We start from the raw sequence: 25,910 nt of genomic DNA, 5'->3' as shown, positions 1-25,910 counted from the left end.
TTCCCCTTTTTAACTGTCCTGAATTGAGTGACATACTAGAGTATTTTAAAAGGTGGTTACAAGTCAAATGTACAACTGGGCTCTGGAGTCACATATGGACGACATTGGATAAGATAAAAATAATTAACTGAAAAGCATAAAATGCTGGAAAAGCTCAGCAGGTCAAACATTGTCCTTTATGTAGCAAAGGTAAAGATACATAACCGACGTTTTGGGCTTGAGCCCTTCATCAAAGAATGAGAAAATGTCAGCAGGCATGCGATCAAAAGAGTAGGGCAGGGTCAGCGCCAAGGGGGTCATTCACGGGTATTGCCCCCCCCCCCCAAGCAAGGTGCTGGACCCCTCATATGTTCGTGGCCATTGCTTAACATCAATTTACCCCAGTCCCCGCCTGCGTAACTAGCGTGAGTCAAGCATCACTAGCGTCTAGCTTCACACATGTTAGTGACTCTCCACACAATAAAAGCAGTGCTTTCGTCTGCTACATCGGAGGGATGGAGGACGTTAACGTTCGGTAGGTAGGTACCAGCACCACCACCACCTCCCCCCTCCACTGACCGAGTTTACAAGTGTTGGACTGGTCCCCCCCCCTCCCCAGTTACCCTAATGTCCCCCGCTAACACTCGTTCTGGTGCCGACCCTGGAATAGGGCCGAAAAAGGGATGGAAAAGGCAGAATATCTATAGGTGGAGAAAGAAGGGAGGGGACAGCAGCAATGAGGGGGAGGAAGGATGGCTGGGTGGGTGAGGGTGAAGGGAGGGAGAACTGGAAAGACAGGAAAGGGGAGGAGGGGAAATGAAATGGTTTGGCTACTCGGAGGTTGCCATTGCTGCAGATGGAGAGGAGATGCTCAGTGAAGTGATCTCCCAGTCTGCAACTGGTCTCTCCAATGTAGAGAAGGCCACAAAGGTAGCACCGGATGCAGTAAATCAGTCCTGCAGATGTAAAAGTGAAGTGTTGCTTCACTTGAAAGGACTGTTTGGGGCCCTGGACCATGTTGAGGGAGGAGGTGTGGGCGCAAGTGTTACACCTTCTGCAGGCATAGGGGAAGGTGCCGGGGATTGGTGGAGAGGGATGAACGAATGAGGGAATCATTGGAACAGTGGTCCCTGCAGAAGGCCGAGAGGGGAAGAAAAGGGAAAAGAATAATTTGTTTCCCTTACAGAAGACTTTAATAAACCAAATAGATTTCCACAATAATCCTGTATTCATAGTCATGGCTTTTAATTCCATATTTCTTTAACTACTTGAGTCTAAATTCATTTTCTGTTCAAACATGTTTCCAGATCCATTGCCCAGGCTTAAGACATGACATCAAACAGTTGTATCGAACGATGCACTGCGTCAACTTTTCCAGGGAACTTGGTGTCAACTCGTTACAGGAAAATTAGTGTGGCTGGGCGAAAATGTGTTTCCATTATAGGTTTCCAGGGTCAGTGTCAAAAACTCCAAGGTGAGATACAGGGGATCAAATAGAGAATAAAGCTCTCTTATCTCTGTCCAATGACCTATCTTCAAGATTAATTATAACAGCACCCCCTGTTGTACCTGAAGGACACTTTTATCAGTTTCTCTGCCAGTTTAATGTCAAATTAGAAGTAATTTTGGGTAACAGAATGAATTTATAGTGATAGATAGTCTGTATAGCACAAGCGGAGACGCACTATTCTTAAAAAGCTGTTCAACGCAATTGATCCCTCAAACATACACTATTGTCCTACCTGATTTCAGATCATTCTCTGGGCAGGTGTTCAGAGACCTTATCCATTAAGGAGAGCTGTACAAATAACTGCAATAGAAAATAGACCAGCTGTTTACAAATAGACCTACCGAAAGGTCTTGTGACTTCGTAGGATAATACTGACCCAATCTGTCTGCTGTGATCAAGAATTTTAAAAAAAAGGAATGATTGCCATTAACTGTAAAAAAAAGGGCATAATAATTGGGGTACTCTGGAACTAGTAAAGCTGAATTATTTGGTCCAACTATCAGTATCTACAAATCATCCATCATTTATAGTTCAAGGGAGTTGTTTCAAATTAAGTCTGATTTTAAAATATTTTTATATCAGTAATTAAATTTATTTTTTTAATACTCTTAAGTGTGTTGAGACACTTCATTCCATGCCCTGTTGTTATCAGAGGTTTACACAAATGTTCAAACATGAAGATTAACTCATATAACCATAACCATATAACCATTTACGGAGCGGAAACAGGCCATGTTGGCCTTTTGAGTCCGCACCGGTTCTCTGATTATGTTATACATAAATGGAAATATTGTCCATTTAGAATCGAAGAGGAAATGATCTAGAGCTGTCTCTTATCCCTGATGTTCTACACCTAGCAAGAAATGGATTATGTCCCAATGCAGTAACTGTTGTTTGGTCAAATTCAGTGAGAAAGAAGCAAAGTAAAGTTACCAAATGACTATTCTAACTACCTTTTTAATATTGCATGATTAAAAATGCAATGTTTAAATTCCTTGTTGGGTATCAGCATTGAGAGTAAAAACACAAAATGTTGGAGGAACTCAGCTGATCAGTGTCCTTTATGTAGCAAAGGTAAAAATACATAACCGACGTTTTGGGCTTGAGCCCTTCATTAAGGTATGAAAGAGTGTCGGTGGGCATCTGAACAAAAGGATGGGTGGGCAAAAGGGGGGGTGGCAGAGGCGGAGCAGGGTGGGAGGGGACCACAGCGATGAGAGGGAGGAGGGATGGGTGGAGGGGGAATGGAGGGGAGAAGTGGAAAAACTGCAAAGGGGGAGGAGAAAGAAAAGGCAAGTTGGTTAGCAGAAAGCAGAGAAGACAATGTTAAAGCCATCTGGCTGGAAAGTGCCCAGATGGAAAATAAGGAGTTATTCCTCCGATCTGCGGGTGGTCAGGGTGGGACAGTGCACAAGGCCATGGACAGCATTGGAGTGTGACTCAGAATTGAAATGGTTGGCTACAGGGAGGTCTTTGTTGTGGTAGAGGGAGTGGAGGTGCTCAGTGAAGCAATTTGCAAATCTGCGACTGGTCTCCCCTTACGTACTGTCACACCCTGCCCACCCGCAGATTGGAGGAACAACACCTTAGTTTCTTTGTGGGCACTCTCCAGCCAAATGGCATTAACATTGACCTCTGCTTTCTGCTAAACAGCTCGCCTTTTCTTTCCCCTCCCCCTTTCCAGTTTTTCCAGTTCTCCCCTCCTCCCACCTAACCTTCCCTCCTCCCCTGATTGCTGCAGTCCCCTCCCTCCCTTATGCACCTATCATCTCCTGCCTTTGCCACCCCCGTGGCACCCCCACCCCTTCCCCCCCACAACATCCTTTTGTTTGGACACCCCTCCTCCCCCCCCGTGACATTCTTTTATACCTTGATGAAGGTCTCAAGCCCGAAACTTTGGTTACGTACCTTTGGTACATGAAGGACACTGTTTGACTAGCTGAGTTTCTCCAGCATTTTGTGTTTTTACTTCAACCACTGTGTCTACAGATTTTCATGATTTACATCAACAATGAGAGCTTCACTTTTAAAAAAAAATCCAGTTCCTGAGATTCTAATAATGATTTAATACAACTGTTAGGCGTCAGTCATGTCGATGTCAGATTAAAGTCACATGCTGAGTATGGACATCGAGTTTCATTTCCTAAAGGACCTTTGTTAATCAGTCAGGCTTTCACAACAATGGTAACTTTTATTGATAAAGGCTTTCAAAAATACGGTTGCTCGAAAAAAAATCCTAACACTTGCATTGGGAGTTGAACTTGCTTTCAGTGGATTAATTGACCAGTAACACAATCATTGTGCCAATGTTCCGCACATCTGGAAAATTTTACATGAAAATATACATTTAAAGAGAGCTTGGAATGTAGACATCACTCTCAGTCTAACTTGTCTGTGGTTTTAGATGAAGCAGTAAATCTAATTCCATTTCAAAACCTAACACTACATTGAATGTTATATTCCTTGACAATGAAACAATTGTATCCAAAGTTTCAGGATGCAATGATTGTTTTTATGAAGATCAGTCTTTAATATGGCATTATATGGAATATGGACAAAACCAATCCATTGCAAATCTCTCTTTGCACTGCTTACTACTCCAGTTGGTAGATAGGCTTGCCAAACAAAATGAAATACTGCACTTCTATTAAATATTTGTGAACTCTATAACTCTTGGCAGAGGAGCAATACCCTTTGGCCTGTTGGCACTGTCTATGCTCATGACCTCTTTCATTATTAGAGAGCCAAATGTCAAGGTCAAAATATCTCTGTTCTAACAGCCTCAGATGATTTATCCAAGTATTAGCTGCAAACTGCTAAATCCATTTAAATGACTTCATCAATTAAAATAAATAAATGAGAGTGGATGGTAATATAGTTTTCATGCAAGTGTTGCCTTTTCTTTACTAAAAAAAATATTCAGGAATATAAAATAAGCATCATTTTTGTGCAACCAAAGTGGATAATACTGCAAAGAGCTGCAGTGAGTGGAGAGAACTGGAACTGAGTTTCTGCAGTTTTATCTCCTAATTTCACTCCCATCTGGGAAAAAAAGGGACTGCAAATTTACACTTGCTTATTTTGGAGTTGTGCATTGAGGAAACATTTTCCATAACAGATCAATCAGTTCATGCATATGATCTATGTTCCATAAATTAAAATTTCTGTTTGGCAATTTCAAAAAAAGGTTTTCAGAGAGGGGTCCGATGATTTAGGCATGTGTCTAATTTAAACTATAACTCCACCTAGAATAAATAAACCATTCCTCTCAAATATCATGATTAAATTCAATTAGACGTTAAAATAAAATGTGGTAGACATTTCTATGCACTCTTTTTCTCTTTTCCATTCCCTTTCTGAAAGGAATGACTCATGCCTTCTGGATAACAGCTGCCTTCCTCTATCTTCCTTATTTGTCCACCCTTCATTGATGTAGCCTGCATTGTGAGAGCTAGCAGGCACTTTGACCAGGTATGAGAGCTGATCTCAAGCCAGCTTTCTGCTGTATGCCATCTCAATAAAATAGTAAATTATCTAATGTTTAATAGAAAATTTAAAAGAATCTGCATTATGATCCTCAGAATTATTTCCATCTTAGAACTAAATAGTGATAATTAGTACAAATACATTTTGACATAACATTTGGCTTCAGCAAAAGGCATTATGAGAGAATGCTAGAGAATTATAGGGTTGTTGCTGAGGTTAACAACAAAGTACTGTCCTGAGCTCTAACTCATGTTTAATCAACTAAACCATGAATAAGAGTTCATAAAAGGAGTGAAAAGTACTCAGCAATCTGAGGCCCTGAACACTGCTGCCCCAATTATAGTTAGCTTTTAGTTCAGCAAGGCCAGGAGGAGAAGGTGACCTCAGGACCTCAAAGGGCAAGGGAAATGTTCTACTTCAGAGAAAGAAGTACCTTAGGCAGTAAATCTATGCAACAGTGTCAGGTTTTTAGACATAATAGAGGAGCAATGGGCCCAACGGAGAACCTAGGAATAGTGAACATTTCACATTGCACACTCGACAATGAAGTGTACCAAACATTATACCAGCAGAAGCTCCCACACACCCGTATGGCTTGCAGGAGCTACAATTTTGCCATTCATGTCACTATGAAGGAGCCATCACCTACAGTATGGAACTTGACAGCAACAAACAATACCACCAGCAACAAAAGTAGATGCAAATCAATGCATTGCATGGAAAAAATTAAATCCATTCATCCAGCCAACATAATCCTATAGTATATTAAGCAACTCATTTGCTTCCATTCAAATACTTCATCACCTTTGATGATAAATAATATACATTAATGCATCCTTCCAAGGCAAGGAGAGAGGTGATGGAATTTCAGAGGAGTGTTGGACAGAAAATTGCAACAAATGCAACTTTGTTCTGAGACATGATCTTTTTGGTAGAACAAATAATTGGCTCCCTGGACATCTTGGCAATGCATACTAATCAGAGACTTTGAACAATATTCATGGCCCAATAGACAAATAGATAATCTGAGATATATTGGCACGTTGCAGAGACATCTGTGCCTATAAGGCAATAGTATACTCTAGGCAGAGCGAAGTAACATTCCCCAAAGAAGTATGAGAAAGTTTGAATGCTGCCAAACTTTGTTATGGACGGATGGCCTACTATAGACTCAACCATGTATCAAAAGCATGAAAACAGACAAGTCAGAGGATGTTGGTTTTTAGTTATGTCAGCTCTCCTTTTTGAGTAAAGAGTGAATCGTTAACTGACAAGTTAAAGGGGATTCAGGAACCCACAACCTCGATATGTGACTTCCAATAGTATCTCTGAATCAGTGATGGAATAAGCTTCACTGAGATTGCACTCAGCTTCCTGCTCTCTGAAGCACTGCAGGCACCCAAAGTGAGGTGCAGAGCAACAGAGGTATTTGCATATTATCTAGGATACAAGTTCACTATGGGTTTACAAAAACTATCTAAGTGTAGAGCAGTGAACACCTCTGAATTCTCCTTCTGGATTTTCTCTAACTAATCACTAAAACACTTGAAGGCTACCATGTTCATTTTTTACCCACAACTTTTCATCACCCTGTGTGTACGTGCATTGAGTGACATGAGCCAATTATTGCAATATTAGCAGATGGGAAGTACTGCCTAGTGTCTCCTCGACCAATGGGTTTGCAAATCCTTTTTAGATAGCCAGTAAAGCATTGGAAGAGGAGTGCATGTCAACAGCAGGGGTAGGGCAACTAGAAAAAGAAGAGGTTGGTAGAAAATGAGGAGGCTAAAGAAATTGGCAGGTGTGGACCAAGGTTTGACCCGTATCTGTGGAAGATTATTCACATGTTTATTCAAAAATTATACATCAAACATAATCTATTTACTACTAATCATGGAAGGTTTCACCAAGACGGTCAACAATTGATACCTATTAATCAGTAATTGAAAATTTTAAAAAAATTGCAGGTGCTGTAAATTTGATTTTAATTTAGAGATAAATGTGTAACAGGCCATTTGGCCCACAAGCCTGTGCTGTCCAATGACCCCCATGTGACCAATGAACCTACTAACCGCATACGACTTTGGAAACGTGTGAGGAAACCGGAACAGCCAGAGGAAATCCGCATGGTCGTGGGGACAGACAGCGCCAGATTATGAATAAAAACAGAAAAACTAAGGGAGCATCTGTGATAATTTCAGGTCAATGACCATTAGAACCGATATAATGTCACTGACCTGGTGATAATTCAATGTCTCTCTACAAATGCTGCCTGACCTGCTGAGTATTTCTAGCACATGCTGTTTCTATTCATCAATTATCTGATTGGCTGTGCTGAGATTCTGCACAAACCACTCAGCTCTAATGCTTTTCACATCCTTGATGAGGGGGTGAATGCAGAAACTATGGTAAAAATAGCCGCTCCTGGCATAAAGTTATATTTGAACAAAATGCCACCATTGGAGGCAAGAAAAATGAGAAATGGAGATCAATTAATTCAAAATTCCAGATTCTTTTGTTGACATATAATAGTACAGAACATGCAATATCACACAAAATTCCCTTCTTCCTGTTGTAAGACAAAGAGTTGCCGTAAGGGTGGCCTTGCGCCCCTTACAGTAGAAGAGAAAGAGAAGCAAAAGAGAGTCCCTTCAGCGTCGTTGAGTTTTGATAGATTCAGCTCCAGTACTCCTGTAGCCTCTGAAGCTACAATGACCCCCGTTCAATCCAACAGCAATCCAAGCTCCAGATCCAAACCTTCGACGTGATCAGAAAGCCTTCTACGCCCGAGGCCCTTCAGGAGCTATTCTGGCTCTCAGCACCTGGCTCCAATACCTGTTTCCAAAGGCCCAGTCTCCAGCAGCCCGCAATACACACACTTAGAGCAAAGGGAAGTTTTCAAGGTATTTTTGGAAGTCAACAACTGCATGAGTTTCCTGTGGCAGCATCCTAAACCAAACCTTCATGAGCTGATTCACCAAAGACCACACTTTGACAAAGAAATCAAGCCACTTCCATTGTTCAGGTCATTCATATCCTTCCCAATAATGAGGCAAGTCATGATAGAATAGACCTGAACCATTTGTACTCTGTGGGGAATTAATTATTTAAAACTATAAGAAAGCAGTCATTTGCAAATTCTTCTCACTTAGTGTCCTGACCTGGATTTGGACCACATAAGCAGCCAAAATATTTTACATTGATGGCACTTTTGGACTATAATGCATTGACATTTTTGACACCTGTGCCCTATTAAGCCTGAGCTCAAAAAATAAATTCCATTAACAGAAAACATTTATTAGGTCAAAAGAAATTTGTAATCTGACAAGCCAAGTCCTTGTATCCCTGCAATGCAGCTTAGTGTTTAGGAGTCAGGGAGTGGGAAAGATCAGCAAGGGTTTCTGATTGTTAACATGTCTTCCAGGGCTCTTAGGATGAAAACTGAGGAAACTAATCAAGACAGACTCAAAACTCCCCGACTCTGTGGCCTCCTCCTCGATGGCAGGATTCTGTGCTCTAATCCTGGCAGTTCTCATAATCCCATGGTGCAATGTTCCCTTGGTGGCATAGTCATGGCACAAGTAGAACTGGTGGCTCACAGCATAACAAATCAGAGTTCAGTCCTGACCTTGGTTGCTGTCTGTGGATTGTCTTCCCATTTTGTTCCCGTGACTGCGTGGGTTCTCTCGGGATGTCCCACATCCCACAAATACGTATCTTGGTAGGTTAAATGGCCACTGTAAATTGTGCCTGGTGTGTAGGTGTCTGAAGGTAGTTGATGAGAATGTGGGAAGAATAAAAAACAAGTGAAGTACATTTTGAATGAATGTAAATGGATGGTTGATGGTCAGCACAGACTCAGTGGGTTGAAGAGCCTTCTTCCATCCCATATCTCTATCAGAGTCTGTTGATCTACTAGATAGCCTGTAGTTGACTGGATTCCAAGCTCTGAAACTTGCTAGCATATCCAATCTACCTTACTACCTCTCACTTCACACATTTCCTTAATAAAACTTAGAATCATATCAAGGTTTGGTCACTTTTTTTAATATCATATATTTGTTTAAGAATCAAGCATTTGTGGCTCTGTAATCCCTTTAAGGGTATAGTTATTGAATTTCTCTTGTTTACGATTATATTTCTATTCAAGGTTTATGTAATTACTTAATTTTTTTCTTCAATAGAGCCAAGGTTTGAATTCAAGTCATTGGGTCAATAGCTTTGGATTTTACATATCTAACTAAATCACTATAGCATGCTGTTATATTAAGATGAGACCTTGTACTGTTTTATTTTATTACACTTATGTGGAGGGATTTGGGAGGCTTCACCAATTGAAATTGTAACAGGAATGCTAATTTCTGTTGATGATGATGTCTCTGGTGGTTGGACAGAGTAACAACTCTCACTCTCCAAATTCCTCAGTGAACAATGTTTGAATGGATGCAGAATCACAAGGGAGCTGCTGGTTGAGGGATCAGAAGGCTGACCGCCCCCATGAAACCGTGCCATACGTTGTCATGACTCAGTGGTTTCATGATAAGGTGCATTGTGCATTGTATCTCTTCAGAAACTGAGGACAGTGGGCCATATGCCAAAGAGGAAAAGCTGACAAAGAATAACACAGAAAGGTCTACATACCATCGGTGGCATATTGAAATAATAACTAAAATTCAACAAATTATATGCTCTTTCATTCTATATTTCATTCTTCAATTCTTTTTTGGAAGTGATTGTTTTCAAGGTTTTGCATGCACCATCCCAAAGTATATTCCACGAACACAGAACACTGTACCTACACACACACCTGCCCTATGGCATTGTTTAGCTGTTACCATACAGTAATGGACCAATTAATCAATAAAATGATGACTATGCAATCTGTAAAATAACAAGCTTGAAATACTGCCCTCATCTGCACAGAGCTGGTTAATAATTAATAACATATTGATGGAGAGTATGTATTGATGGATTGCTTTACTACTCCAATATCAGGGATATGGAGAGAGTTCTATTAAAGGTCTGCCCTATCTTTAGAGAGATTGATTTCTAACGCAGTAAGTAAAATGCAGCTGGTAGACAATATTTAAGAGAAAGGTGCACAGATTCCCAGAATTTGTGCTTTTGAGAAGAAATCCATTGGCCAAACATTACATTTCTGTTTTCCCTTCCTTGTAGCTAGATACAAATGGATGGCATAAAGGAGACATTCATACCTCACAAGGGAAATCAAAGGATACTGCCATCATGACGGTTTATCATTAAGTGATTTCATGACTGATAATGAATGATAAAATCAGTACTATGGTTTTAATGATCATTTTCAACATTACTCTGTTTATTCTGTGACAATTTAATGACCTTAAAAGTAAACAAGGTTCTTTTTTTTTTGATAATTTGTGCATCATTTTGTCAAATCTTTCCTCAGTAGGTGGAAAGCGAGGAAGGTTTGATGTAACTGTTGCTGCTCCAGAAAATGTAACCCCCCACAGTTCCAGGGATTAGCATCAAATAAAAAAAAGCTCATAGGAAAGGCCTAGATAAGGATTGTAGCTTCGAATGACTGGTTTAGCATGTAAAAACAGTCAGGTATTGAAGCAATGGACGTTTTGCTGATGGTGCCACGGGAGTCGGCAAAAGATGGCAAAGAGGAAGCACGCAGGAGGGTGATAGATCAGCTAGGTGACTGGTATCACAAGAACCACCTTACACTCAATGTTAGCAAAGCCAAGGAGTTAATTGTGGACTTCAGGAGGAAATTAAGAGAGCACAAGCCACTCCTCATCGAGGGATCAGCAGTGGAGACAATCAAGAAATACAAATTCCTGGGTGTCACCATCTCTAAGGATTTTTCCTGGAGCCTCCATGTCGTTGCAATCACGAAGAAGGCCTGCCAGCATCTATGCTTGGTGAAGAGTTTGAGGAGATGCATCATGTCACTGAAGACTCTCAAAAACGTCTAGCAATCTGCCTGATCGCATCACTGTCGGATATGTCAATGATCGGGACAAGAAAAAATTCCAGAGGGTTGTTAATTCAGCCTCCAGCATCATGGGCACCAGTCTTCACTCTGTCAAGGACATCCACAAGAGGCCATGTCTTAAGAAAGCAGCTTCTATCCTCAAGGATCTCCACAACCCAGGCCATGCCCTCTTCATCCTGCTACCATCGGGAAAAAAGTACAGGAGCCTGAAGATGAGCACTCAGTGGCACAGGATAGCTTCTTTCCCACTGCCATCAGATTCCTGAATGAATAATTAACCACAGACACTTTTACTTTTTCTTGTACTATTTTTATTTAACTTGTATGGTGGTTTATATAAATGTTTGCACTGTGATGTGGCCGCAAAACAGTGAATTTCACGACATGTTCATGATAATAATTCTGAATCTGTTCTTTTAAAGCCGTTGTAACTTAAGTATGGGAAATATTCATTAGTAAGCACACCTTAAATTGGCTCCTGGCAAAGAGCAACACAATTTTAAAAATGCACATCCTCAGTTTTCATTCCCTCCTTTGTTTTGCCTTCTCCTTTGTCTGGTCACTTACATAACGATAACTGCCTGATATCTGTATTTTTCTCATTCAAGCTCTTTCCTCTTCCCTGAATTTAACTATTCCTTGTCCCTGCAAAAACACCTTTGATAAAGATAAAAACAAACTCCTGGAGGAAGTCAGCAGTCCGTGCAGCATCAGTGAAGGGAACAAAATTGTCACCGTTTTGAGACGTGTCCCTTTACCCAGTCCTCAACCATCCCATTCTGCCCTCAGATGATGTTTGACCCACTGTTTTCCTCCAGCAGTTTTTTGCTCCAGATTCCAACATCTGCAGGGTATTTTACCTTCATCTTTTATTAAGCCTCTGGACTTTCTTTCATGCGATCTGGCACAGTTATTGTTTGAAAGTATTTTGGTGAAGTCCCTTGTTAATAATTTGCCACATTAATATCAGCATATAAATGGATATAACTGTAGCCGTGGGGCCTAATATTTCTCTTTCATCCTATCTGAAGCATTTTACTCCCTTTACAAGGACTAAGGATTTTGGAAAAGCCTAGCTGCTCGCTCATCACCAATTAAAGAAATAAACTAAGGGAATGGAAGCATTATGAGGGAAAATTTTAGGGGATAGTTGTTAGGAAGGGGGGGGGGGGGGGTGCTGGATTTTACTTCACTGAGTGGTAGAGTAAAATTGGAAATGATCCCTAAAGCTGAAATGCTGAATTCTTTAAATTTTAGCCAAGTGATTCATAATCACAAGTTTGTTCATTCATTTATTCAATTCTCACTTCTTGAATTGACCTTCAATTCCGAAGACCTTGAATATATCCTGGCGTAGCTAATTTCCAACTGCCCTCCATCCTTGCAGTTTTGCAAATTTGCTCGAGTTTCCCTGCGCCGCTCCGTGCCCATCCATTGTTGATGTGCTCATGGTCACTGAATTTGACTCGATCGTTGGAGCTTGCTTACACATCATCATTTGACTCAGCAAATCACCTGCCTGTCCTTGGCTTCACACTTTAGTCTTTGAATCAGCATTTAACCACTTCTCTCTGGCTCTGCATCTCATGCATAGTTCTCCTTATTCTAAGAGACCTGAATAACAGTAAACCTGGAAACAGAGTGCAGTTCTTGTGTTTGTTCTTCATTGTTACAGGTTTAGTGTTAATCAGTAGTGTGAGATTTCTATCATATATTATAGTTAATAACTTTGATTGAAGCCAGTCTTAAAAATGTGCATCTTAACATTCTCTGGCTCCAATCTCTGGTTTTATTCATGATCACATGTAACACAGAAGAAATGGAAGTCTGGAGCACAGCAATAGGTTTCAATGTAACACACGTCTGTTGGCAAGCTCGAGGCAGAGTATATTGATAATCTGACCTCTCGTTCGATGTCAATCACCTGGGAGCCCTAAGCAACAGTGGTTCTGCTCATAATGAATTGCACCACAAATGAAAAGAAGATGGATTGAAAAATCCAAAAGTCCGCCGTGTCATGTATAATTGATGATATCCTGAGCGATGCTTTAGTAGCTAATAAATTATTAAAATCCAGCTCATTAGGGAAGATTTCATTATGGGGTAATTTAATTAAATGACAGGTAAAAGGGTTATAGGGACTGAATTCTCTTTTGGCTTCACTATTGATGGGTTTGGGATGCCTGTGAATGATAATGGATCAAAATCTATAATTTATAAATGTTCTCTAATAGTGCAGAGACGTTTCCTTCAATTGAAAGTCTGTAAAAGCTGAGAGCAGGAATGATACGCTGCCACGTGGAAGGGAACGATATTTGACTAAGAATTCAAGGAGGGAAACGATAATGCATTTCTCCACTTTATTTTTTTGAAAACTACACTAGTCTAAAAAAATCTAATGAATAGTAATTCGCTAGGCAGCTTGGCAAAGATTAACATCTAATCAGACTGGAACTTCCAACAAGATCCTTTATTTCCAAATCCATCTCTGTTTTATTGGCACCCTCCTCTTTAAAAAATATTTAAAGTTGCTTTCCAAAAGTATAGCATCTGTCATCAGTTTCTAGTGTTTCAAAGGCATAAGGCAATCAATGTAGATTTGTAGGGAAGATTCTACTATTTCAATTGCATTGTGCCTTGTAGAAGTTTATTCTATGCAAACATGACTCTTCTAAATCAACTCACAAAAGGTACATGAAAGGGTAATTGACTTGCTGCATACTACTGGTAAAAGTATTCATATTAAACTGAACTTACCTGAAAAGATTCGCATCTCCAGACATCTGCACGGTTCACTTGTGTCATGTTTGGATAAATCACATGAACTGTAGTATCACTGAAAATGATTTTTCAAAATAAAAGTGTGTAGGAGACCAGCAGACTACTAATATAAATCAACTGAAAATTAGTACTTGACTTCAGCAAGGAGATCTTTCTTGTCTGTGAGGATCAGGCTAAACTGGAGATTGGGGTGTGTGTGTGGGAACTATTAGGGGCAATTATCGAGAAACCCCACTCCCATCTCCGTCCCCTCCCTCAAAACCCCTAGAAAGAAAAAAAAGAAAAGAAAAAGAGATTAAAGAAAGAACGAACGGAGAATGCCAAGGCAATAAAGCATTTATATCATAAAATATTGGAGGTTACCAAGAAGCAAGGTCTTCAGAGAGTTTATCAAATGTACAAACCCACATTTTGTAAATATGAGCATCATATTTTCTAAAAATAAATAGTATTTATTTCATAAACCATAAGAAATCTTCTCTAATGGTGTACAGCTATGAAGTTATGCATGCCATCTTTCTAACTTCCATGATATTGTTATTTCCTAGAGACTGCGAAAGCAATTTATATAAATTCAATTTGGTACATGGTTAATTTTAATTTACGTCTTATATCCTTAATATTACTCAATAAGAATTACATTGGATCCTATGGGAACTTGATCCCCGTAATCCGTTCAAAAAAAATTACCGACTTCCAACCAAAAATATCTGACTTGAGGACATTGCCAAGTAGAATGCAAAAAAGTTCCAATCTCATGTCCACACCTAAAGCATAAATCTGATATAGCAGGATTCAGTCTATTTAATTTTTGAGGAGTCAAATATAACTGATGCAGACAATTATATTGCAACTACCTATATCTAATATTTATAATTTTTGTCATATTATTCCTACACAATTCCATCCAATCTTTCTCATTTATTTGTCTATTTAAATCTACTTCCCATCTTAATCTCGCTTTATTCACCCCTATTTTGGGAGACAGAGAAAAATAAATTGTCAGAGTATAGGGCCTAAAGGTTTTACTCTAGAAATTGCAGCTCATATCATAACGACACAGGAACACATGTGGCATAACGACATGTGCTGCATTATGGGGCATGACAAACTTGACAAGCAATATCTGCTTCTTTCTAGTCCTTCTGAGAAGATGGAGAACAAGATTTTATCTTAAGGAAAGATACCCTGCATTTAATGAGCTGCTTTCTATTCCAAGTACTTGTGCCTGAATTTTACGAAGCTTTTGCTATTTGGTTGGAGCAATCATGGCAATCAATTTATGTCAATCAATCAATCTGCAGCAAATAATTGAGATCATTTGATGCATTAATGGTTCTGTCATTGTCCCATCTGTCAGTGGACGCTTCTCTGCTTATTATCTGAGCAAATTTAATCCAATCTGAAAAAATAAACAGGGCCATCTCATTTAAAGTACAGTTATCCGAATTCAAGCAACCAGCAGCTTCAAGTAACAAGCAAAAAAAAAACTGCAGAAAATGAAGAGGTAAAAAATGTGGAAGTGTAAAATTGGCATGCTTCACCGTTAGTTCACAAGGCATGCAACAAGCAATCTCAAGCAAATGGAAAATTCACTTATCCGGCATCTACCAATCCCCATAGGTCCCTGATACCAGGGGCTTTACTACACAAGGATTTTTTTTTCTTATCATTGATTATGGAGCTAAAGTATGGTTATAGTGATTTAGTATTGGTTTCCATTACACTGAGTCTCTACTTTGAGAATATTATTATGATGCGATGCCAATCTGCTTGCCTCTCCTGGTACGGCACCTATAGTTCTTTCTCCATTTGATTTACTGGAAAAAAGAGAAGAGGCGACAGCTTCTTGTGCAGCCAACCTACTATAATGTAATAGACACACAGCCTTTCCACGAGGAAGAAATCGTTTTTCATTTACTGGTTGCTGGGTTTGGTAGCTGGGGAGTAAATGTTAATTATTGCATATAGGCCAAAGTTTCTTAGATGTGGTAGCTTCAATGACACATTTCAAGTTCAAGTTCAAGTTTATTATCTGATTGTACATATGCAACCCAACAAAATAGCATCTCTCCACACCATGGTGCATACACGAAAACACACAATGCCTTACGAAGGTCAATTAGACATGGCCTATACTTCCCAAATATTTCACATCTAATTATTGGTTTTCTGATGAAGTAATTCATCACTGCATCAAATAAAGTGGCCATCGTAACTTGCTCAAATTTATCAACCAAATTCCATAGAATGAATCTTGGAATCTGGTTCAAAGGCGTCCATTACTCAATGGCAGCTTGGAGATGTAAATACTTACTGCAATGATTCTAAAAATGGGTGGAATAATCCAAACCTCTTCAATACAAAGTTGTGTCTTCTCACAGCTAAAATCTGAAACTTTTTCAAATTGTTCTTGCTCTAATAAAAACATCAGAAGGTGACACTGAGCTATCTTGAGGATGGCAAAAAATTGGGGTGCATAACGTTAATAACTTGGACTTGCATTTTATGATCCAATCTTCTGCAAATAAATCCTGTTTGGTTTTAAATATTTCTTCAGCTGTTCATTTATCATATGTTGCTAATTGCATAACTCAACAGCAATGAGCTCTCTGAACCCTTCTCCATTAACAATGGCGTGAAGCAAGGCTGCGTTCTCTCACCAACCCTCTTTTCAATCTTCTTCAGCATGATGCTGAACTAAGCCATGAAAGACCTCAACAATGAAGACGCTGTTTACATCCGGTACCGCACGGATGGCAGTCTCTTCAATCTGAGGCGCCTGCAAGCTCACACCAAGACACAAGAGCAACTTGTCCGTGAACTACTCTTTGCAGACGATGCCGCTTTAGTTGCCCATTCAGAGCCAGCTCTTCAGCGCTTGACGTCCTGTTTTGCGGAAACTGCCAAAATGTTTGGCCTGGAAGTCAGCCTGAAGAAAACTGAGGTCCTCCATCAGCCAGCTCCCCACCATGACTACCAGCCCCCCCACATCTCCATCGGGCACACAAAACTCAAAACAACAATTAGTAACACCATTTTAACTCATTACCAAAACCTAGGATGTAAATCACTGCAAGATTTATATGAAATGTTTGATTTATAATAAGTAGTTTTGCCAATTTAGTTATCTTTCATGATTACCTGACCTACTTATGAGACAATATCAATATTGTGTAGATGGAAATTACATTTTATGATTGACCTGGCATGAACAATACTGCTGGCTACTCTTGTTTCTGCCTGAGAATTATTATATTTCATTTAATTTGAAACTGTTTCATATGATTTAGTCTATTAGGGTCATTCAGTCAAGTCTTACAATTCGCTTGATTAAAAAACAAGCATTTTTGACTTATTTGCAATAAATTGCAAAATTATTTATAAACTCAAGTTTTTTGCCTTCTCTTCAATTAAACTGGGCCATTTATGCTCCAAACATAATATTTTCTGTGTTAGCATTGGTGTTTTGGGTGAGCTACCAGCATTGGAAACTTAAGTCTGCCTTATTAAGAATGTTAAATGTGAATGATTTCTTAACATTCCGTGAAATGGACCTAATATTATAAGCTGAAATATGAAATAAGGCAGTGGTAAATTGAACATTAGCATTTATAAAAACATAGCATCGCATAGCAGAGAGTGACTCCAGTCTGCTTGTCATGCCTTTGCCAGTTTCTTGAAGGAAGCTAACCAATTAGTCCCCCTCTTCTGCTCTTTTTTTCCAGAGCCTTGTGGATTTCTTTTGCTCAATGTATCCAATTCTTTTGGAAAATTACCACTGAATCACCATTCATTGCCCTTTGCAAGTGCTTTGTAGATCAGTGCAACTAGCTTCTCGAAAACTATCCGAATTTTTCTCTTGCATTTCTTTCCAATTACTTTCAATTTGATTTCTTCAATAACCAAAGTCCTCTTTCGAGGTAAAAATGCATTGCTGGAGAAACTCAGCAGGTCAAACAGTGTACTTTATATAGCAAAGATATCTTTGCTATATAAAGTACACTATATGACCTGCTGAGTTTCTCCAACATTGTGCTTTTACTTTCAACCACAATGTCTGCAGACTTTGGTGCTTGACTCCCCTGCCGAGGGGGGGCTTTCTCCTCATCTGGACTGGTTTAGATTGATCCCAGACATCACCCATTGTTGTGCCAAACCAATCTCGATATGGGCTTGAAGCACCTCATTTTCGCATGCCTTCACCAGTCTAGTCACAGCAACTCTGGGTTTAGAGCATAGAACATAACGGCACAGTTCATGCCCTTCAATCCTCGATGTTGTGCTGACCTATATATTCTTTTCCCCCCCCCACAAAAAGTAAATCCTTCCTACTTCATAATAACCCTCTAATTTTCTTTCATCCATGGTTTCTCCAGACTCTGCAAATTTCTGGAGTCTCAATCACAAATATCAATCCAGTAAATAGAATTTCAGTCATATTCCTTATTTTTTAATACCTAAAATTTGGAAGCGAAGTGTTGGAAATTTTAAATTTAAATTTATTATTTTTTTATTTTAAATTTACATTTAGACATCCAGCATGGTAACAGGCCATTTTGGCCCACAAGTCCATGCTGCCCAATTTACTCCCCATTAACCTATACCCACGGTACATTTTGAAAGGTGGGATGAAACCGGAGCCCCCAGAGAAAACACACACAGACACGGAGAGAACATACAAACTCCTTACAGACAGTGCAAGATTTGAACCCAGGTCTAGTCCTGATTGCTGGTGCTGTTAAAGGTGTTGCACTAACTACTACACAAAACGTGTCGCCAATTCCACATTTATAATCCAATGAGCAGTAAAGCAACATCACGTTGATATTCTAGTTAAAGAACTAGTCATTTATCTTAAGAATAAATCTGAAAAGTCAAAAATTACAGACACTATAAATGTTTTCAAAAGTAAAACCCTTCCAATCAAGAGAGTAAAATTCCTCTAAGTTTCCACTGAGTTACCTCTGAGATATTTTCGATATCACAACCATTATTACAATTCTAAAAGTAATTTATTATTTGCAAGGACCTTTAGGGCAGTGGTAAATAAAACATTTAGCTTCATGGTTTGAAAACTCATTTTAGTTTAAAACATTGAAGCAGTAATTTCCTGCAGAATTAGAATGAATAGCCTAATTAATACAGAATATCCCCATCAATGGTCTAAATGTGAATATAAATCAGTTAACCACTGTCAGCCAATATGTTTGGTCTCTTCATCATTGTAAAGAATGCGCTTGATGTAAGCCTCCCACTATTTCTGAATTGCAGTCTTCCTTTTTTTTTAAAAACCAAAAGTAAACTTTATTCATAATAACTTATTTACTAAAGGAAAACTTTTCAAAATTTCTTCCCACATTTAGTTTCGTATCCATACATTTCCATCAAGCCTACTGCCACCCTGGTCTCAGCCCCTCAATGTCCAGTAAAGGGAGGTCTCTAGACTGTGTTCCTTCCCCACAGTGTCCTTGCATTGGCAGCGCCAAGCCTCAATGCGTCCCTCAGCACATACTTCTGCAGCCTTGAATCTGGCAGTCAGTAGCATTCCCACATTGACATCTCTGTGTGCTAAAAGACCAACAGGTTTCAGGCAGATCAAAGGGCATCTTTCACTGATTCAATGGTCTTCCAGCCGTTCTGGCTGTATGCATCCCTGGGAACAGCCTGAAAATCATAGTCCTCTGTCATGCAGCTGCAGGGATGAACCATGACCAGAACCCTTGCATCTTTCTCCCCACATTCTTAGCGAATCTGTCTTCTGCAAAGGAGTGGGTGACTGTCTCCTCCCCACCAAAGTCATCTCGGGGACAACATGCATTGTGGGTGATCTTCTGGTTGGATCTGACTTTGGAGGGCCAATTTTTAAATTCAATTTATGAAAGAGGAATAGAATCACATGGAAGACTGTTGAACTATCCAACCCTTGATTAGTTATAGCTGAAGAGAAAAGCTCCCCAGTGGTCTTGTGGTCAGAATTCAGCACTCTCACCACCACCTGGGTTCAATGCCCAGTGAGGGAAAGTTTGCAAAGTCCCACATGTTAGGATAAATCACTAGGGATCTAAGGGAAGCTGGTCCATTGGATTCAAAATTGGCTTCATGGAAAGAGCCAGAAAATAGTAGAGAAGGTATTTTTTTCTGATTAGAGGCCTGTGACCAGTATTGTGCCAACAGTACTGGGTCCACTGTTGTTTGCTATCTATATTTGGATTTCTGTGTAGTTAACATGATAACATGATGAGTAAATTTGCCAAAATTGTGGTGTAGTGAATAGTAAAGAAGAATATCTAACTTTATAACAGGATCTAGATCAGTTGGGAACATGGACCATGGAGTGACAAGTGGAACTTAATTCTGATAGGAATGAGGTGTTGCACTTTGCTAAGTCAATCCAGCGTAAGATTTTCATGGTGAATGGTAGGTCCCCTGAAGAGTGTTTGGGAACAGAGAGACCTAAGAGCACAGATGCATAATTCCCTGAGATTATCCACTCAAGTGGACAAGGAAGTGAAGAAGGTGTTTGGCTTCCTTGCCTTCTTCGCGTGGGGCCTTGAGTACAAAAGTAAGGACTGCATGTTTTAGCTGTACAAGCCATTGGTGAGACCACACTTGGAATACTCTGTGCAGTTCTAGACACCCAGTTCAAGAGATCAATAAATTGAAAGGTATGCAGAGGAGATTCACCAGGATATTGCAGGGATCAGGAGGGAGAGTTTAGATAGGCTGGGTCTTTATTCCCTAGAGTGTAGGAGGCTGAAGGTGATCTTATAGAGGTTTATAAAACCACGATGAGCATGGATAAACCTAATGCTCGCACTATTTTTCCCAGTGGGGATAATTGTAGAATGAGAGGGCATAGAACTAGGGTTTATGGTGAGACAGGAGAGATTTTAGAGGGATCTGTGGGACAATTGTTTTCTGGAATGAGCTGCCAGAGGAAACTAGAAATGGGTGCAATTTTGATGTTTAAAAGACATTTGGACAGATTTATAGATGGAAAGGGTTTAGAAGAGTATCAGCCAAATGCAGGTAAGTGGGAATATCCCAAAATGTCTACTTGTTTGGTATGGATGAGTTATGTAAAAGGTCTGTTTCATATTGCATGACTCCATGACTTTTACCTTATATACTTAGTTAAATTATTGACATTTAATCTGATAATAGGTACTGAGTACATGAGTAAGATTTAAAATAAAGATGTACTGAAGGATATTGCAAGTTTGTTTAATATTATTGTAGCAAACTTTCAAATATTAGAACATAGAACATAAAACATTACAGCACAGTCTGGACTCTTTGGCCCTTGATCATGTGCTGACCTATAGGTTCTTACCTAAAAAAGTACTAAACCCTTGCTACCTCGATCTTCGATTTTTTTTTTCTTCCATCCATTTGCCTGTCTAAGAGTCTGTTAATGCCCCTAATGTTTCAGCTTCCATCTGGCAAGGTATTCCAGGCATCCACAACTCTTTGTGTAAAAAAAAACTTAACCCTGATGTTTCTCCTAAATTTTCCTTTACCCAACACATGCATACCAAAGAAGTAGGCATTTTGGGATATTCCCACTTGCCTACTGCATTTGGAGAGATGTCCCAAGGTGTTTGATATTCCTGCTTTAATTATGCAAAAGAGCAAGCTGAATGTGACAAATGGCAATTTTGGGGGGAATAATGTGTAGATGAAAGCTGACTGGAGCAAGGAATGATTTATGTTGAAGGACAATTCCTTTACTTTATATAATATCCAGAAATATAGATGAGACAGTTCAGAGTACGTGGATTTTTTGCTATTGGCCAGAAAGATGCAATCAATTCAATTCACAAATTAAGATGTTTGAAGGGAAACTTCTAATTTCCTATTTCAGCAGTCATCATCAAAATAGCGGCAAATGATAAATTGTCCATTGTTTCTGTCAATGAAGCCCAATTAATGATCCTGACTGGCCTTATCACAGTGGCCAGAATAGCGTCCCAGGGCCAGGCAAGAGTCTAGTTTAGCTTACTGATGAGTTCCTTTGCTGCAATCACATTTACTATGTCCTGAGCTGGATCATGGTTTGACCATCACAATAGAAACAGGAGAAGTCCCTAATGGCTCCTTGAATCTGTTCCACTGCTCAGTGAGTCAAAACTGAGATATTAACTAACTTTAAACGCCTGCCTTTAACATCTCCCCCACCCTGCCATCCTCGAATAAAAGTCTGGCAGCCTCCGCTTTAAAATTAACAATTGCCATTTGTCTCTGTGATTCTGAACTTCACTCCTCAAAGGCCAGATTTGAGATTTCAGATTCACAACTAGCAGAAATAGCTCTCTGCAGCTTCCCTTCAAATACTCTTAATATCTTTTAAAAATCATAAATGTCCCCTTGCTCCCAATGTAAACAACTCCCCCCCCCCCCCCTTGTCCCCTGCTTGATCTCACTTTCCTCCCTCACATTCTTGGACATTGAGCAGGCTATCCAGTACCAAGGCATCACCTGGTCAACCTGTACTGATGCCTTCTGGTCCTGTGCAAAGACAGCCAGGTTCCCTCCTCTATAGTACCAGCATTGATTGGAAAAATGCACCCTGCCTTTTCAACCCAACAAAACAGCATTCTCCAGTCCTCAGTGTAAAACACACAGACACACAACAATACATAACACACAAACAGACAAACAGAATAAATATTGTTTTGTAAATATGAGAGCTTCAGATAGTTAGTGTGAGCAATTCCTTTGGTCGTTCAGGATTCTCACTGCCCATGGGAAGAAGCTGTTTCTCAGACTGCCTTGTACTATCTACCGATGCTGCATGACCCACTGAGTTTCTCCAGCAATTTTGTATACTGTACTAGACCCCAGCATCTGTAGATTTTCTTGTTTACCTGATATGCCACCAAATTTGCTGCAGGGAATGGACAACAGATCAGTCAATAAAAGGAGTGTAGAACTGGTGAAACATATAGAGCTCATGAACACAATAAAGATTTAAACATAATGATGACAGATTTCAATTGAAGGCACTTGGTGACTGAGAGCTAGATTGGCTGTTTGTTGAGTGCTTCTATTTGCAGGCTAAAACCAGCAGATACGTTAACATAATAAAGTTTTGAGAGGGACGCTGTGGAAAATGGGCCAGGATTGTTTTGTGACAGCTAAATCTAGAAGTGGCTGAAGATAGGCTAAGACAGAACATATGATGTTATAAAGATGGAACAGACAATACCTTAATGGAATTGGCCATTAAAGTAAAAAAACAAACAGTGCTTAATAAAATATGGGGAAGTACATGGGTTAGGAAATGGCCTCCTGACTTGGACAACATCTCTTCATCTCACTGAGTCTAATTTCTAGAACCCAGCAGCACTTTGGGAGCACCTTCACAACAAGGAGCTCAAGAAGTCATCTCGCAAGGTGAACAAACAATAAATTCTGACCCTGATAATAAAGCAAAAAAGAGAAAGAAAGCTTCAGAAAAAAAGTCCCTTAATCTTCAAAGAACTCTGCTGCAGTCAGAGTTGCAATGTTGAATTAACATTAAAGATACAAGTAGATTACAAATTCATTAATCAGTGATTTGATTTCAGATTTATTGTCAAAGTACAGACACGACACCACATACAACACTGAGATTCTTTCTCCTGCGGGCAAAGCAGAATTATCACTTCTTGGTAGTGCAAAAAAAACTGCACTCAATGTATTCATGGAAATGAATAAAGAAATGTAAACAAACTAATTGTGAGACACAGAGAGAAAAAAAAATCCATAAAGTGCAAAAGTAAGTGTCCTTAAATGGGTCCCTGATTGAGTTTGTTCTTGAGGCGTCTGATGCTGGAGGGGGAGCAGCTGTTCCTGAACCTGGTGGTGAGAGTCTTGTGGCACCGATACTTCTTCCCTGATGGCAGCAGCGAGAACCGAGCGTGTGCTAGGTGGTGTGGATCCTTGATGATTGCTGTTGCTCTTCCACTGCAGCATTCCCTGCAGATCCTCTTGATGGTGGGATGGGTTTTGTCTGGGATGTCCTGAGCTGTGTCCACCACCTTTTGGAGGGAGTTACACTCAGGGGTATTGCTGTCCCCATACCAGACTGTGATGCAGCCAGTTTCAGATTTTGTTTTCTGTTAGTGTTTCAGATTTCTTGAATAAATAGCTGTATTTCTCTCTCTGCTCCTTTGATACCCTATGGATGTAAATTTTATCCATTTAAAAGTTTATATACTGACCACATCACATTTGACTTCACAACCACTGTTTGAGCTCTCTTCACCAGATTCAGGCTGATGTAAATTACACTCTCACAACATTTCACTCTTTGGTCTTAATTTCTTCTATTTTGTTCTCTTCGGAATGATGTGTTTCAATTGCCTTCTCATCTGAAGATTAATCTACTAACCTTTCCTCTCATAACTAAGCAGGGGCCAAGGTAGCCATGTTGTTCACTTAAGCACACTCTTTTGGCATTGTGATTTATATTTGTTTGAGGCCAGGAAATCTGAAACCCATAAATTGATTGTGGTGTCATACAGGATCCATTAGGCTAGCCCTCAAAGCCAGCATAATTCCTTCATCCTACTCTGCATTGAGGGCACTTAATTAGGTCATAATAACTCTCCTGGCTTTAATGCCGTAAGACTATATTAGCAGTAAAATGACAAGCTATTTTTATTATTGCCTCACAAATTTTATTGCAAATATATTGGAGGCAGCTTTTATATTAAACACACATGAGATGGCTGGCAAGAACTACATTGCATGCAACGTTGTAAAAAAGTTTTAAATATACATTACTTAGACACAATGAAGATATATTACTTGGGATGGGTACAAATGGAATATGGCTCGATGCTTAAATGTTGAAAATGTTTTTGAGATACTTAAAAAGTGTATTGAAAGATTCTAACAAATGTAAGAACATAAGCAGGAGTTGGCAACTTGTCCCCTTGTTTCTTTTTAATGAGATCATTGCTGATCTTTTACCTTAGTGCCACTTTCCTGCATCATTTCATTCCCTTAATATCTATAAATATTTCAGTGTCTTCCTTGAATATACTCAGCTGCTGAGCCTCCACATCCCTCTCAGGGAATTCCAAAGATTCACTATCCTTGGGGAGAAGAAATTTTATCACATCTCAATCCTGAATGGCCAACTCTATATGAAGCATGATTCAGAACATCCCAGCAGGAGAACCATCATCTTTGCCTCTAACCAGTCAGATCCCAGAAGCATGTTTGAATGAGATCACTTCCTCTGCACCTCCAGTCTATTTAATCTCTTCCCATTGGCCAACACCTCCTTCCAGGAATCAATCTGGTGAACCTTTATTATACTCTCTCCATGGCAAGGTCGGAAGACCGGTCCTCTTACACAATATTCCAGATATGTTCTCATGTGGGCTCTACTTAGTTGCAGTGTGACATCATTCCAAATTGATGTGTTAATATCAATATGAGTTACATGAACAGAAGCACCCAAATTCTTAATTTTTGCAGTAAAATGCACTTATCGCAAAAGCAAAAATTAAATTACCACAAATGCCAAGAAAGAAAAGTTTATAATCTGCTTGCAATAATGGCTGCCATGTTGATTGCCTTGATATTTGCTTACTGTACTTCATTTTACAACAGAATAAGGGCATCCAGGACCCTCTGAATACTTTTTGGCATTTCACTGTACAAAAAACACTCACATTTTCCATGGATGTAATCTCAATTTTCTGAAACAGATTCCATGTCATGTCCTCGCATTTTCATTGCCTGCCTATACTCCTCCTCCTACCCTCCCCCTCCCCACCTTCCTCTCCTCCTACCCTCCTCTCCCCCTCCCCACCTTCCTCTCCTCCTTCCCCTCCACTCCTTCATCCCCCTCCCCCTCCCCTCCCTCCCCCTCATCCCTCCCTCATTCCCCTCCAGATTTATCAATCATTTTCCCTTTCATAAATCCATGTTCACTCTGCATAATCCTGTGGCTATTTTCCAGCACTTTCTTAATACTGGATTCCAGCATTTTTTCTATGACTGAAGTCAAACTGTCTGGCTTGCAGTTACACCTTTTTCCTCTCCTTCCTTTCTGAAGCAGTGTGGTGATGTTTGATACCTTCCCATTTGAGGGAGCATCATCTCCTTTACCTCCTCTTTCAAAATCTTAGACCCAAAGTCATAAATTCCTGAGATTTTCAATCTTATTAA

At 39.7% G+C, this 25,910-nt stretch overlaps 1 long non-coding RNA gene across 1 annotated transcript in view; it reads right to left on the bottom strand.

Moving 5' to 3' along the window:
- Nucleotides 1-1,728: 1,728 nt before the first annotated feature.
- The window catches only part of LOC138737441 (uncharacterized), a 202,937-nt gene continuing 178,755 nt past the window's right edge, over nucleotides 1,729-25,910 (bottom strand). Inside the window, exon 3 of the long non-coding RNA XR_011340921.1 lies at nucleotides 1,729-1,789. This is a non-coding gene — a long non-coding RNA (uncharacterized lncRNA). The remainder of the gene's footprint in view (nucleotides 1,790-25,910) is intronic.

This window comes from Narcine bancroftii, chromosome 6, assembly GCF_036971445.1.
Source record: "Narcine bancroftii isolate sNarBan1 chromosome 6, sNarBan1.hap1, whole genome shotgun sequence".
Classification (NCBI taxonomy): Eukaryota; Metazoa; Chordata; class Chondrichthyes; order Torpediniformes; family Narcinidae; genus Narcine; species Narcine bancroftii.
Note: the sequence above shows the minus strand (reverse complement) of the source record. Positions and strands in the feature narration are given on the sequence as shown.